Source organism: Malania oleifera, chromosome 2 (genome assembly GCF_029873635.1).
Source record: "Malania oleifera isolate guangnan ecotype guangnan chromosome 2, ASM2987363v1, whole genome shotgun sequence".
Classification (NCBI taxonomy): domain Eukaryota; kingdom Viridiplantae; phylum Streptophyta; class Magnoliopsida; order Santalales; family Ximeniaceae; genus Malania; species Malania oleifera.
In genome coordinates, this window is record NC_080418.1 from 100229588 (window position 1) to 100244351 (window position 14764).

The following is a 14764-nucleotide window of genomic DNA, read 5'->3' on the forward strand; positions in this document are numbered from 1 at the left end:
CAAGAAAGCACTTTTGACATCCGTTTGGTATAACTTGAATTCTTGGTGGGATGTGTAAGCTAATAGCATTCTTATTGCTTCCATTCTAGTTACAGGGGCAAAAGTTTTTTCATAATCTATTCCTTCTTCTTGGTTGTATCCTTTAGCTACAAGTCTAGCTTTGTTTCTGACAACTATACCATTTTCATCCTTTTTATTTCTAAAAACCCATTTAGTTCCAATAATTGAATGATTTTTAGGTTTGGGTACTAATTGCCATACTTTACTTCTTTCAAATTGATTTAATTCCTCTTGTATAGAAATTATCCATGAATCATCTTTTAAGGTTTCTTCAACATTTTTAGGTTCCTTTTGAGATAGGAATGCATAGTGATTACATAGGTTTTTCAAAGATGATCTTGTAGTTACTCCTTTAGAAGGTTCTCCTATTATTTGGTCTTTGGGATGATTTCTTATGTATTTCCATTCCTTTGGTAATTCAGAATTTTCTATAGGATTATCATTTGGAGTCTCTTCAATGATTTTACTTCTTCAATATCTAAATTCTCTAGTTTTTTTTGTAAGGAGTCATCTCTATCTTTAATTGTTTTAGTATAAGGATTAGCTTCATCAAAAGTTACATGGATTGATTCAATAATAGTGAGTGTTCTCTTATTGTAGATTCTATAGGCTTTGCTATTTGCTGTATATCCTAGGAAGATGCCCTCATCCGACTAAGCATCGCATTTCCCTAAATTATCTTTGTCATTAAGCACAAAGCACTTACATCCAAATACATGAAAGTAGGCTATATTGGGTCTTCTTCCTTTCCATAATTCATATGGAGTTTTGTTTAAGCTTGTTCTTATAGACACTCTATTTATCACATAACATGCGGAGTTAATCACTTCGGCCCAAAAGTATTTAGGTAATTTGTTTTCATTCAACGTAGTCCTAGCCATTTCTTGAAGTATTCTATTCTTTCTTTCTACAACTCCATTTTTTTGTGGAGTTTTTGGTACTGAAAAATTGTGTCTAATTCAATGTTCATTGCAGAATTTTTCTACATCTTTATTATTGAATTTTCTTCCTTGATCACTTCTAATATTTGTAATGCCATAACCTTTTTCGTTTTGAAGTCTTTTACATAGGTTTATTAATGATGACGAAAGCATATTGCTTTTCTCCTAGACTTTGTGTCCTAGTTGGTCCAAACAAATCTAGGTGAATAAGCTCTAAGGACCCACTAGTGGAGATATGTTTCTTTTTCTTAAAGATGGACTTTGTTTGTTTTCCTAATTGACAAGCATCACATATTTTATCTTTAACAAACTTTGTACTAGGAAGTCCTCTAACTAAATTCTTTTTAGCTAATCTTGACAATAAGTCCATACTAGCATGTCCTAGTCTTTTATACCATAACCAACTAGCCTCATTCATAGATACTAAGCATGTAATATTTTGAGAGTTTATCTTTTCAAAGTTTATGTAATATACATTGTCAATTCTTTGAGTAGTGAAGAAAACATTGTGTTTTTCTCTATTTTCAACAACACATTTATCTTGTTTAAAGGTTACATCAAATCCTTTGTCACTTAATTGGCTAATGCTTAATAGATTATGTTTCAACCCTTCTACTAATAACACATCATCAATAGCAAGGGAGGGTTCTTTACCTATCTTACCAATCCCATTGATTTTACCCTTATCATTGTCTCCAAAAGTGATGTATCCACCATTTTTTTGCATAAGTGAGGTGAATTTGGATCTATCTCTGGTCATGTGCCTAGAACACCCGCTGTCCAAGTACCATTTGTCTTTTGATGTGGTTGTCCTAAGGCAAACCTACAAGAAGAATTCAATGTGTTACTCTTAGGAATCCAAACTTTCTTAGACTTCTTAGATTCATTTTTTTTTCTTTAATTTTCCATACTTTCTTTACTCTTACACTCTTTCTTTTAAATGGACAATCAAATTTAATGTGTCCCTTTTTCTTAGATAGGAAACATGTAGTGTGTTGATAGATATTGTTTGAGGAAGTACTTGCATAGTATTTTGACTCTTTGACAAAATATCCCATATAAAGACCCTTTTTCTTCTTGTTCTCTATTCCATTATATCCAATCCCTTCCTTGTCTAATGACATCTTTTGTTTACCAAGCAACTTTTCAAAGTTTTATTCTCCTTTGGTAAAATTGTATATGATTTTCTCTTTATCTTCAATTTTTTCTTTAAGATCCTTAATTTCTAAGTCTTTCTTATTTGGACCATTCACTTGTAATTCAACTATCTCTTAAGATAAGTAATTTATCTTTTTCATAAGTTCATCGATATGTGAATCATTTTCTTTTTCAACTGATTTTAGTGTGTCAAGTTGTTTTTTTTAATGATTCATTTTGTTCTTTTAAGGCAATATTCCTTTTTGTGACTCTTACAAATCTATTGTGTAAAGTAAAGAGTTCAGTTTGCATTTCTTTGTATGATGGCATACTATCACTAGAGTCACTATATGAACTATCACTTGATTCATTGGATGAATAGTAGGAATTTACCTCATCATCATTTGCCATGAAGCATATGTTGGCCACTTCTTGATCACTTGATTCGCTTGAGCTAGTGTCATCCCAAGTAGCTTTCATTGCCATCTTTTTCTTCTTTTTGGCATCCTTTTTAAGCTGTGGACAATCGGGTTTAATATGTCCTACCTTTTTGCAATTGTAACAAGTGGGAGGTTCTTTCTTGTTTTCCTTTTTACTTTTTTCTCCTTTTTCAGTTTTCGACCCTTTAAACTTTCTAACAAACTTAATATTTCTCCTAACAAATTTTCTGAACTTTTTAGTAATGAATGCTAGTTCTTCATCATCTAGGTCACTTGACTCTTCCTCCTCTTCACTAGAGTTTTCTTTAGCTACCTTAAGGGCTATTGATTTTTTATTTTTGTTAGTATTTCCTTCATTCATAGCCATCTCATAGGTGAGAAGAGATCCTATAAGTTCATCTAGAGAAGTATTCTTAAGGTTCCTTCCTTCCATAATGGATGTGGCATTAGGTTCCCAAATGGGTGGAAGTCCTCTAAGGATTTTGTGAATCATCTTATAGGTGGTATAGGTTTTCCCTAAAGCATTTAATGAGTTTATTATATGCGTGAACCTAGTGTACATGCTTGTGATGGTTTCATCAGAATTCATCCTTAAGGCTTCGTATTGACTAGTCAACATATCAATCCTATTGTCTCTAACATCTACAGTGCTTCGTAGGTTACTTCTAATTTATTCCAAATTTCCTTTGCTATTTTACATGCCATTACTCTATTGAACTCATTCATATCAAGGGCACAATACAAGACATTAATAGCACTATAGTTCACTTGTAGCATCTTATGATCAATTTCAGTCATGTATTTTTCTTCCTTGGGTCCTTATTTTCCATCTACAACTTTAGTAGGAATTAAGTCACCACGTGTGACAACCTTCCATGCCTTCCAATCCATCGTTTGAAGATAGATTCTCATACGTTGTTTCCAAAAGGTGTAGTTAAGTCCACAAAAGATGGGTGGTCTAGTAGAGGATTAACCCTCTCCAAAGGGAGCTACTACTATGTGTGCCATATAGATCTTTATATAACTTCTATTTAAGATTTGTTATAACAAGACTCTAATACCAATTAAAAGTCAAGTAGTAATCCAAAGAGGGGGGAGGGGGGTGAATTGGGTTATTTAAAAATTTATGGTTTCTTTTAATGATTCTTGAATTTCTTGTTATACACACAACTTTATTAATTCAAACAAATTACAAACTAAATCTAAACACACCACAAGTTAACAAAAACTTAACCAAACAACAATTCAAAAAAATCAATCACAATTTTCAATTAACCACAATATTGCATTACTTTGTGCAATTTCAACTTTTGTCAGCAGCCCTGTAAATAGTATGCAAGCCTTGTTTTTGGAGTTAATTTTATTGTGCTCTCTTAATTAAGATTTTCGCAAATTAACCAACATACTTCCTTGAGGGTTTTCGAAAAAGGTAAATTGAAACGTACATTCTTAGTTATTAAGAGTCTTCTATTAATTTAGTGTTGATCCCTGCAACCTGCACTTATCATACACACAAGAATATATAAAGTGCTGAAATTTACAAGAGTAGGAAAAGAAGAACACCATGATTTTTACGAGGTTCGGCTTATCCCCAGCCTACGTCCTCACCTTTGGCCAATACCACCAAAGGATTCCACTATGAACGCTCCTTTCCGAGCGGAGCAAACCTTTTACAAATCCCTCTTTTTCAAGAATGGAAACCTCTCCAAGCGATCAACCCATGCTCGGTTCAATGATCCAAATCAGCGTTGAACTATCAAAGTACAACAAGAAGAGAACAAAAATCTGTGTACAAGAACACTCTAAAAAAAGAGCAAGTTTGTACAAGTCAGAGCACTAAATATACTTCAATCGAATATTAAGATAGAAAGTATGAAACTCAAGATTAGATATCACTGGATGTTCTTTAGGAATTGAGAAAACTTAGTTGTAGATTAGAATCGTGGGCTTATGAATCAGCAGCAGTTCAGTAGAATTCTCCCAATAAGAGCGTGAGCAAGAGTGAGCTTTGTGAGAGATTGAAAGTAGGATGCTTAATTGTTTGATTGTATGCTTGGTGATTTGATTCCTTGGGTTAAAGGAGTATTTATAGACTTTTTAGGGTGAGTTTACTTGTTTCCTAAGTTACTTGGAGTGCCCACCAAGTTTTTATAAAGTTTAGATTTGAAAAACTAATTTTTAGAATTTTCCCTTTAAAGTTAAAAATTTAAATTCCTGTAGGGTTAGTCGACTGAGTCACTCAACTAGGTCAGTTTTTATATAGGTCAGTTAGTTGGACAGGTGGCTGATACCATTCTGCCTATTTGGGAATTAATTCATTTAAATGTCAGTCGGATGACTGAACATCATTTAAAATGGTCAGTCGGCTAGAAAGTCCCTGTGTCCATCGGCTGACTGAACTCAGGTCAATTTTGTCAGTCGGCTTGACAGTTTAGTTTAAAGATTTCAATGGTTTATGGAAGGTCAGTCAGCTAAGGAACCATAGTGCAATATGGTCAGTCGGCTGAGCAGTTTTTTTTTTTAAAACTTTTAAAAAAACTTTCTATTTTAAGACTTTGATCCCTTATTGTTTGAAAAACTTAAATGTGACTTTTAAAATTTATTTTCTAGGATTTTCAAAAACTGGTCTCTAAGTCTTTGTTGCATCCTAATGAGCTTCATATATGTATATAATATTGAATCGAAGTACTTACAAATGACTTTCTAAACATGAACTCATTTAGCACTAAGTCTTCAAGCTCTTTTCCATCTCTTGGTGTTCAGCTTCAAGTCTCAATAAGCTTTGAGCTTTCATTTGATTGACTTTTATTTTTAAGCTTCCTCCCATGATAACCCTCCCATGATAACCATGTGAGCACTTTGATTTTTCAATCCTGAAACATTATTACGTAACAACACATGTTAAGATATTCTTCATTTATTGTCATCAAAACAAGATTGAAAAGCCATGTAGGCCAGTAAATTATGTAACAAAATTCTGTACTAATTCTAGTATTTCTTGCACCACACAATTTGAGTAATGCTCATAATACTATATTTTGTATGGGAAAAATGTATTTTATTATTGTATAAGAAAATTATATTTCCTGCTATATGAAAATAGTATATCATCTATAGGGTTTTTCATGCAACCCAAATTTCTGAATTTTCCCGAATATGCATATCATTTGAAAAATCATAAATTTCCCTGCCCATAATTTCATATCTTGTAATACTCAGAAAATCATATACTGATATCTGATAATTTATACTATACTTTTAACTAGTAAAATTGCTAAAATTAACTTGCATAATGTTAGTTTTGGTGTATTCCCAAAGGGGGGGGGGTGAATTGGGTATTTAAAAATTTCCTCCTAGGTTAAACTAATCTAACAATAGTATTATTCAACCTAGGGTCTGTCTATGCAATTATAAATCCAATCATTCACAATAGTAAAATACAAACATTCATGTGCTGGAATTTAAAATGCAAAAATTAAAAGCACGCACGATAAATGTTATTGGGGTTCGGCCAACTATGCCTACGTCCCCACCTCTAGCTCGCAAGCCCGAGGATTCCACTAATGCTCACTTAACGGGTGGAGCAACACCTAATACAATCAGGTCAATTAGCACAGGGCTGACCTCAACCTTTACAAATTCTCCTTGCGGGGCGGAGAAGGCCATAGGTCAAATTCATAGGGCTGACCCTAACCTGATCCTTCTGGGTTAGATCAAGCCCCCTCAGGTCATGCCTGGAAATACGACAGTATTTTTCACAATAAACTGGTACAGTGATTATGCTTTCATTTAAAATAGATATGTAGCTAATACGCGCAATCACATACACATCAATAATATAGGTAGTGTAAGCTCAGTGATGTGAATATATATGCAAATAACACTCAACAAGATATGATCACAATAATGTTCAAGAGTGTTCTAAGCAAGCTGTATATTTGAAACAAGCTAAATGAAATCTTAATAGCAGATTAGGGTTTCAAAAATGTTAATCAAATATTCAAACTAACTCAAAATATTTCCTTCAATGAAATACGCACACGAGTAGTTTGAAAAATATTTTAGCTTGTAGAAAATATTTTACACAACAAAATCAAAGCTAAGAGAATCTTGAAATGACAATGCAAAGACCCCTAAGCTTGTTAGTTTATCCCAACACATGATTTATAATATAGAAATCTGTGGGACAAACTAAGCTAAACTCCCCAAAAATAATATCAACAATCACACAAGCAAATGGGAGTTTTAGCACTCACTAGCAATCACAAGCACACTCTAGAAGCTCTCACAATCTCAGAATGTATCAAAGGAATGGAAATTTGAGAGTAATTGGACAATAAGAGTGTTTGCAAAAGAGAGGATTTTTTGGCTAATGAAATTGCTAATTATTCTCTAATCTTTGCAAATGAGCCTATATTTATAGGCATGGGTAAAATTATAACCGTTTGGGACTTGTTGGGAATTATTAAAAAAGTTTCAAATAGTTAAAAGCCCATTAACCCAACTTAACCCAATTTTACCACAGTCAAATTAATCTTAACTCACCGAGCTTTGGGTGGCTAAACCGTGGTTCGGTTGCCCGAACAGACACAGCAATAAAAGTCATTTAAATCAGTTCGGTCGCCCAGATTCAAGTTCGGTGGCCCGAATCAAAGTCAATAGCATTGCTTCATAATTTCAGGTGCCTAGTCATATATTCGGTGGCCCGAACTCGAGTGTTCGGTCTCCCGGGGTTCAATTTGAACTAAATAGCTTAGTCGCTTGAGTTGGGGGAATGTCCTTTTCGAAGCGTTCGGGTGCCCGAGGACAGTGTTCACAAATATGTTCGGTCACCCGAGAGCCTAAGTCAACTGTTAACTTCTCAATAGTTCGGGCACCTGAGCCCTCACAAATTTTGCCTATTTAGTCCATTTTCACTTCAACTAATTCCCCTGATATTATAAGTGATTATGGGGATTATTTTGTGCATTTGTGTAGGGACCTAAGGTCTTTCTAAGGTCTATGAGGACACTAAAAAAATCCGGCATCGATCAATCGAAGGGTGCCCTATTGACATTCGGCACCCTAAGGTTAGTCTATGGCCATGTTGAGCTTACAAAAACCGACATACATGACATGCAGAGATTATTACAGACCATATACCTAGCTACTATTACATACCCATATTACATTAATTGAATTTACAAAATGAAAGAGAATCCTTAGGGTCTTTATGCTTTGCTTTCATGTGCCATTACTTGATATACTAAAATGAACCTGTACATACACTTGAAAGCCATCAAATACTTGAGTATTTGTCATAATCAAAACCGGGTGTGACCTATAAGGTCAACACATAACTTATTCCCCTTATCTGATTTCCTAAGGGAACACTCGTAGGGATCCCAAATCAGCGTCTGTGATGACCGCACGAAACCCTGTATTCAACAAATCCTAACTTTATCAATTCAACCACAGAATGCCTAACATCCTAATGTTCCCAAGTCCACACAAATTAAATAACTAATTAATCTTAAAAACAACTCCCTTACCCTAGTTTTGGAGTGGTGCTTGGGATTCTCAAAACCCAAATCTGCCCTAGCTAAATTGATGAGGGTTGCCACTAGGCCTTGGATACAGAGTATAATCGTCAATTTAGGGTTTTTGGAGTGCGAAAATGAGGAGAGCAAGAGAGAGAGAGAGGGTCTTCGCATTCTAGAGAGAGAAAGAGAGAGAGTTTCAAAATTTCCTAAAAAGAAATGACTTGCAGCCTATATATAGTGTTCTGTCCCATAGCAAAACCGTCGATGATTTTCTTGGGGTCTATGAAACCATCAAAGGTTTCATCTTTAACCAAGCCATTATTAACCACTTTACCTTTTACCTAGCCGTAGTAACTCCAAATCATCGACATTTTTCTAAGCTCCCACAAAACCATCGACGGTTTGGTCTTTACCAAACAAATTCCTCTTTTACGTAATTATTTTATTAATATTATTTTTTGGGTCTCTATAGAGGGAGTTTGAGTATTTTTGTTTCTCCTAACAAGACCGTCACTAGTAGTCTTATATTAGTTACAATTTTAGAGTACTCCTTGATGCGACTGGGTTATGACAACTGCGTTCACCATTTTCTAGTGGAACCATTGGTGCCACTTTTGATTTCACATTAGAGTCGCCTTAGCACTGGGTTGAACCTCCGTATCTGGAGGGAAATCTTCGTGCTCATTGCTGTATTCACTTACCAGCTCTACCTTCATCTTTGAAGGTCCTTCACTAGGATTGCTAATATTCCTCAATGCAGAGGCATTGCAACATTTCCTGTGCATTCTTGTTTGATCAGATTGTGAAGTATTAGGACTACTCATCTTTATAAACACTCACTTCATTACATTTGCTCGGGTCAACATATGATTCTTCCACTAGTTGTAGTACCTAATGGAAACTCCAGCTTGGAATGATCTTGGCCGGACAAACAAGAATTCAACCTTCTCCTAGCTAAATTCTAGCCAAAAAAATTGCTCGGAAGTTCTTGATCCATTTTGAATTGTTTCATTTTTAGTTTTTCAAGAACATACAAAAACATAAACTAGCTATTTTTGCATTTTTATAACATTTATGAGATAAATAAATAACAATAAATAATTTTCACACTTTATGCTTATAGAAATGATTTTATTCCTTCATTTTTTAGCTGTTGAAAATAGTTTTTATTTCAAAATTTTCAAATTTATATATAAAATTTAGAAAATATTTTTTAATTATTTTTATAGATTTCTAACTCTTACATTGTGAATGAGACAATGAAGTTCAGATTTTGAATTTTAATTATATTGATCATATGTAAAGTTTTTTCTAATACATAAATTCAAATCCAAACTCCAAAATACTGTTGGCCAAGCCTACAATGATTCGTGTAATAGCTATAATATATTTTATGATGAATCATCTTATGTTTTTGTTGACACTGTATGCATCGAGTCATATGCTGGTTACTGTATTAAATCAGGTGATGAATCATGTAATAAGTTTAACGATAAAAGCATGCCTTTCTGCAAACAAATTGAAAGTGACTTGAGTAAAATGCACATGCTTTTAGCCAGGATGCCTAAGCAGGAAAAGATCTGGAAAAAGGGAAATGAAAGTGTGGTAAAGCAATTAGAAAGCATAAAAGATTATCATGCCACCTTAGAAAAGAAAAAGATCAAAATGATTTTGAAATTCATCTGGTTAAAGGAAGAGATAGAGACTAATAAACCCTTAGGAATTAGAGGAAATAAATCATTGAAAGAGGATGTGTACTCCAAATCCCACAGTTGTAAAAATTCAAGCATCTCTTCTAAACAAAATAAAACAAATGGGCGAACCTACTGGCATGCATGTAACAGGTGCTTAGGACTCATTAGATCTGCCTATTTGTGTGATACTACCAGAAGGTTAAATGAAGAAATGTTGCAGATAATCTGGGTAGGTAGTTCCTCAGAGAGAGAGAAGGGAGGAAATAGAACCAAACCATAAGATAATGCTTAGTGAGGTAGATGTAACCTACAACTTAGAATGCAGTCTAGCTTAGAAAGCCTCAAATTTGTCCCTCCTAAGTTGGAAAGTCATAAGCTATCCTTAAAGAGGAATTTAGGTCAAAATTGGGTCAAAATTGAAAAGTTGGCCAAGTTTGGTCGACTAGTCCTAAATGAACTGGACCTCTCGGTCGACTGTGACATTGACTTTGACCATGCAGTCAATCGACCCATTTAAGCTGCAAATCTTCAGTTGACCATACCCTTTCGATCTACCCTTAGTCAACCAAACTATAAACTGTGCACCTTCTTCGGTCGACCACCCAATTCAGTTCAAATTTCTTCTAGTCGACCGAACATGGCTGGTTTTGTAAAGAATTTGAAGGAACGGTCGACCGAACCTATCCCTGGTCGACCGAACCTCGCGGTCTATTTATATTTCTTCACATTTGGAAGCTCATTTTTCACTGAAAAATTTCAGAGCTCCTGTACTACCTTTCTGAGTATAATCCTATATTCTTAAACCAGTACCAAACCCATCTCCTCCAGCATTCATGGTTCGTCTAGATGATGTATGCTGAGGACAACTGGTTTTGGTTAGAGCATGCCAAAATTAGATATATGCAGGAGTTTTGCCAAAAGGAAGCTGTTCTGGGTAAGATTCTAGACCTTGAGTTTATGGAACAACATTTCAGGAATATTATGAATATGTTCCGTCATAAGGGGTGGGGTTCCTTTATTTCTTATCAACCCAATGGGTATTATCCCACATATGTTAGGTTGTTCTATACTAACCTAGGCAATGATGAGAATGGGTATTTCTCCAAGGTAGTGCAAACTGATATTAGATTTGATGCAGAATATATATCGGATATTCTAGATATTGATTGAGATGACTTTGAATGCCCTGACTTAGTGATGTATTGGATAAACGAACAGGATTTTACTATTGCCACCTTTGCTAATTTGACCATGACTGATCCACTGACTACTAGTCAAAAATCACCCACCACTGTATAGGCAATTTACCTTAAAGGCTAGGATTGTGCACCACCTGATCACATACAATATCCTGCCTAAGGCAGGATCTAGGGTGCATGTTTCTTTCCTGGACTGTTTTGTTATGTGGTGTCTATTCGTATGGAAAAAGCTTGATTTGTCCAACCTAATGATTCCGTGGATGATAGCTAAGACGATCGGGCATAGGATTATTATGCCATATGGGGGAATTATAAACAAGTTATTCCTGGTAGTGGGAATTACCCGATCTAATGTAGTCGTGCTGAAGAGGAGAAGGACTGTAGATATATTTTCCTTTGTTACTTTGAGTTTGATATGATATGAGCTGGTTGGCAACATGTGGTTGCCATCTGGTGCGAGGGGTGCAGCAGCTCAGGAGGAAGCCTCGTAGGAGTTACCACCGCAACCTATGCAGTTGACGAGTACTGGTCTAATGGCTGCCATCACTAGTCTTGCTGACTCCTTTGGGCAGTTCAGAGATTTCGTCTAGTCAGACATTCGAGATTTAGCATCGTCATCTAGTACACTTCGTGATGAATTTAGACAGTTCTCAATCTCTTGTGAGAACCATTTTACGAAGATAGAGAGGGTCATTGCGGTTAACTTCAGTGAGTTGAATGATTGGATCAAGGAGATGCAGGACAAGGGAGATAGGATGACGATGGATTTTGACTTTGATGCGGGCAATGAAACTGATGGCGGTATAGATGGGGGCGAGATTTAGTCTCTAGGAGAGCATTTTGCAGGATCAGGGATTGCCTTTATATTCATTATCTTCTATTCTCTCTGGTCTGTATTTATAAAACAGCTTAAATCAGTTTTATTTCTTTTGCATACTATACTCACACCCACTGTCCATTTTTGTTTCTGCGGATAGTTGGGTCATTTGCTGTTATTTATATCTGTTGATATTTATTGACTGAGGGGGAGTTGTGGCTGTTTATTTCTTATGTGTTGTATGCTCCCATGATCATGTCTTTGTATACTCATATATGTATATGCCTGGCTGATATTTTTTTTGTTCTCTTTCTAAATATCCTAGCATATGAATTATAATCTACTTGATTGCATAAGCAGTTTAGAATGCCTCCTGCATGGCGGATGCAGAGAATGTGAAATTGCCTGCTGGTAGATAATTAGGTTCTTGCATCCCCTAAACTTGTGATATACTGGATGGTTGGGCATCTTTGTGCAGGTTAATTTGGAAATGTCCTATTTACAGACGGCATGCTGCTGAATTATTGTTAGACATTTCCCTAACGACATTAAAATATGTTCTAAAATAATACTGGAAGTGCATGCAAACCTTGTCTGTTGCTTTTAAATTGTTTTAAGTCTTGGCAGGTTCCTTATGGGATAAAATATTATTTTTAAACAAAATACTGCCAAAAAGTTTTGAAAATTTTTCTTCAAAATAAAACAAGTATGCTGATGATTATGTTGAAACAAAGGTCAAAACGTTTTTGAAAGGATAAGTGAAAACTCAAATGGGTAATTTAATCTCATCCATGCATGATCATTAGAAAATTGAAAAGCTAAGTGTCTTCCCTATAGAAAGAACTTAAAGAACTCATACGCATCACCTTACCTTTTGGATATTAAGACTCTTCTGAAATCCCTAAACATTATATCCCGTGTTTAAAATTCTATAATTTGATATGAAATGTTCTTGGGTCATGCTGTATTGCACGTCTTAATGTATATTTTTTTTTATGCATCTATGGTCTTTAGGGACATCTATTAGTATACTTGTTTTTAACTATTTCAAATTGATAACTTATACTACTAGACCTGATGAAATATTTATCTATCTGGTGTACGTAGTTCAATTCATCTAAGCTATAATTCAAATTGATAGGGGGAGCATCTAAAATTAAATATCCATTCTGTCATGCTCTCTAATATGTTTTGCTTAGATCTTGAATGCACTTATTGTGGCATGCGCTAAAACATATTGACTACATTCACAATCTCGTATTGAGATCTGTTATTTTGCCACTTTTGTTTGTTGTGCCATCTGGTCTTGCATCCATTTGTTGACATCTATATGGTGGTCATAATTTGGTTATCTCTTTGTATGTGCTTCATTGTCAAAATCAGATAAGTAGAGCTTGCTTGCTTTTGAAGTTTCTTTTTCAGCAAGCAACCCCCAACACCTTTTTGCAAAATATCAAAGGGGAAATATATACATATGATTTTTTTTTTAAATTGCATAACTGGTATCGTACTCTTATGTGAAAATACATGCGAACTAGTTAGACCATGCTTGTATTCAAACCAAATATTTGCTATCATATGCTGTGTGTTTTAAACTCATACCTATCATGGGTTTTATGGTATGTTTTGAATTGGAATGGTTTGTGCATCCTTTTGGTCTAAGTCTGCTTTTATGTTATTTAAAACTTTAAATAACCGGTTATTGTGTATAAGCGCCTAATTGGTCTTTACCATATGAGTTTCCCATTTTGATCCATACTAAACTATTTGAGTTAGCCATTATAGATAATTGAATATTTGAACTCACTCCAGTCATTTTTATACAAATTGGTTTGGAAATTGCTCTCTATTCAAACGACATGATGCCGAAATTTCTAAAACTCCTTCCAAATCATATCTTGTATTTAAATGCTTAATACTCCATGACTTGCCTATCTGTTCTAAATCCTATCTTGACCCTTTTTTTTTTTTTTTCCAAAAGGGGGAGAACTTAAGCAAAACTAGGTATTTTTTTACATCTCTACATTTCCCTTATGCATAGGTTCAGGGGGAGTCTTTCATGACTATACCCACTGTCGCGACGTCCCTGGAGCGCGTGTGCCCCAGGCGGCGAAATTAAAATCAATTTAATATTTTCATGAAAAAACGTGGATATCGGAGTCGCCACTAACCTTTAGTGCGGTTAGAACACATGATTACTACCCCGTTAGGGGTAGAATCGGTCTACATTACCAGAGTTGGGGCCGGGAGTTCGGTTACGCGAGGGGAAGGTACGAGCACCCCCTACGCGCCCGTCCTTACGAACGGTACCTAATTAATTTGAAATTATCCCTAAGTTAATCTAATAATTCTTTAAATTATTCCTTTTTATGAATTTATAAATACATGTAAAATATAAATAAATAAATATATACATATATTCCCTCAGAGCTTAAGGTACGTGAAGCCCGAAGGCTCACACCCCCGCAATAAAATCATAGGGATTATGAGTAAGAAAATATACTCCCAAAATTTTGAAATTGTATATAGAATTTTTATAGGAAAATACTTAGTATGGGAGGTTTTAATATATATTAATAAGATAATAAACTAAGAAATTAAATTACCATAATAGGGATACACATATGCCATATATACTATATAATAATAAATTGCTATAATACCTAATGACATATCCTAATAATAAACCCACCTAATAGATAGCAATGATATACACACAATAATAAGAATGATAATGTAATACTAAACTTATAACAATAACGATAATAATAATAACAATAATAATAATACTAATAATAGTAATACTAATAATGATATATCACACGTAATAATAATAATAATAATAATACACAAGCATGTAGTAAGATATTAACATCCTATAAATATAATGATACTCACTTATGAATAATCAAAAACTCAATATATGCACATATGGAAACAATTAATTCCCTAAT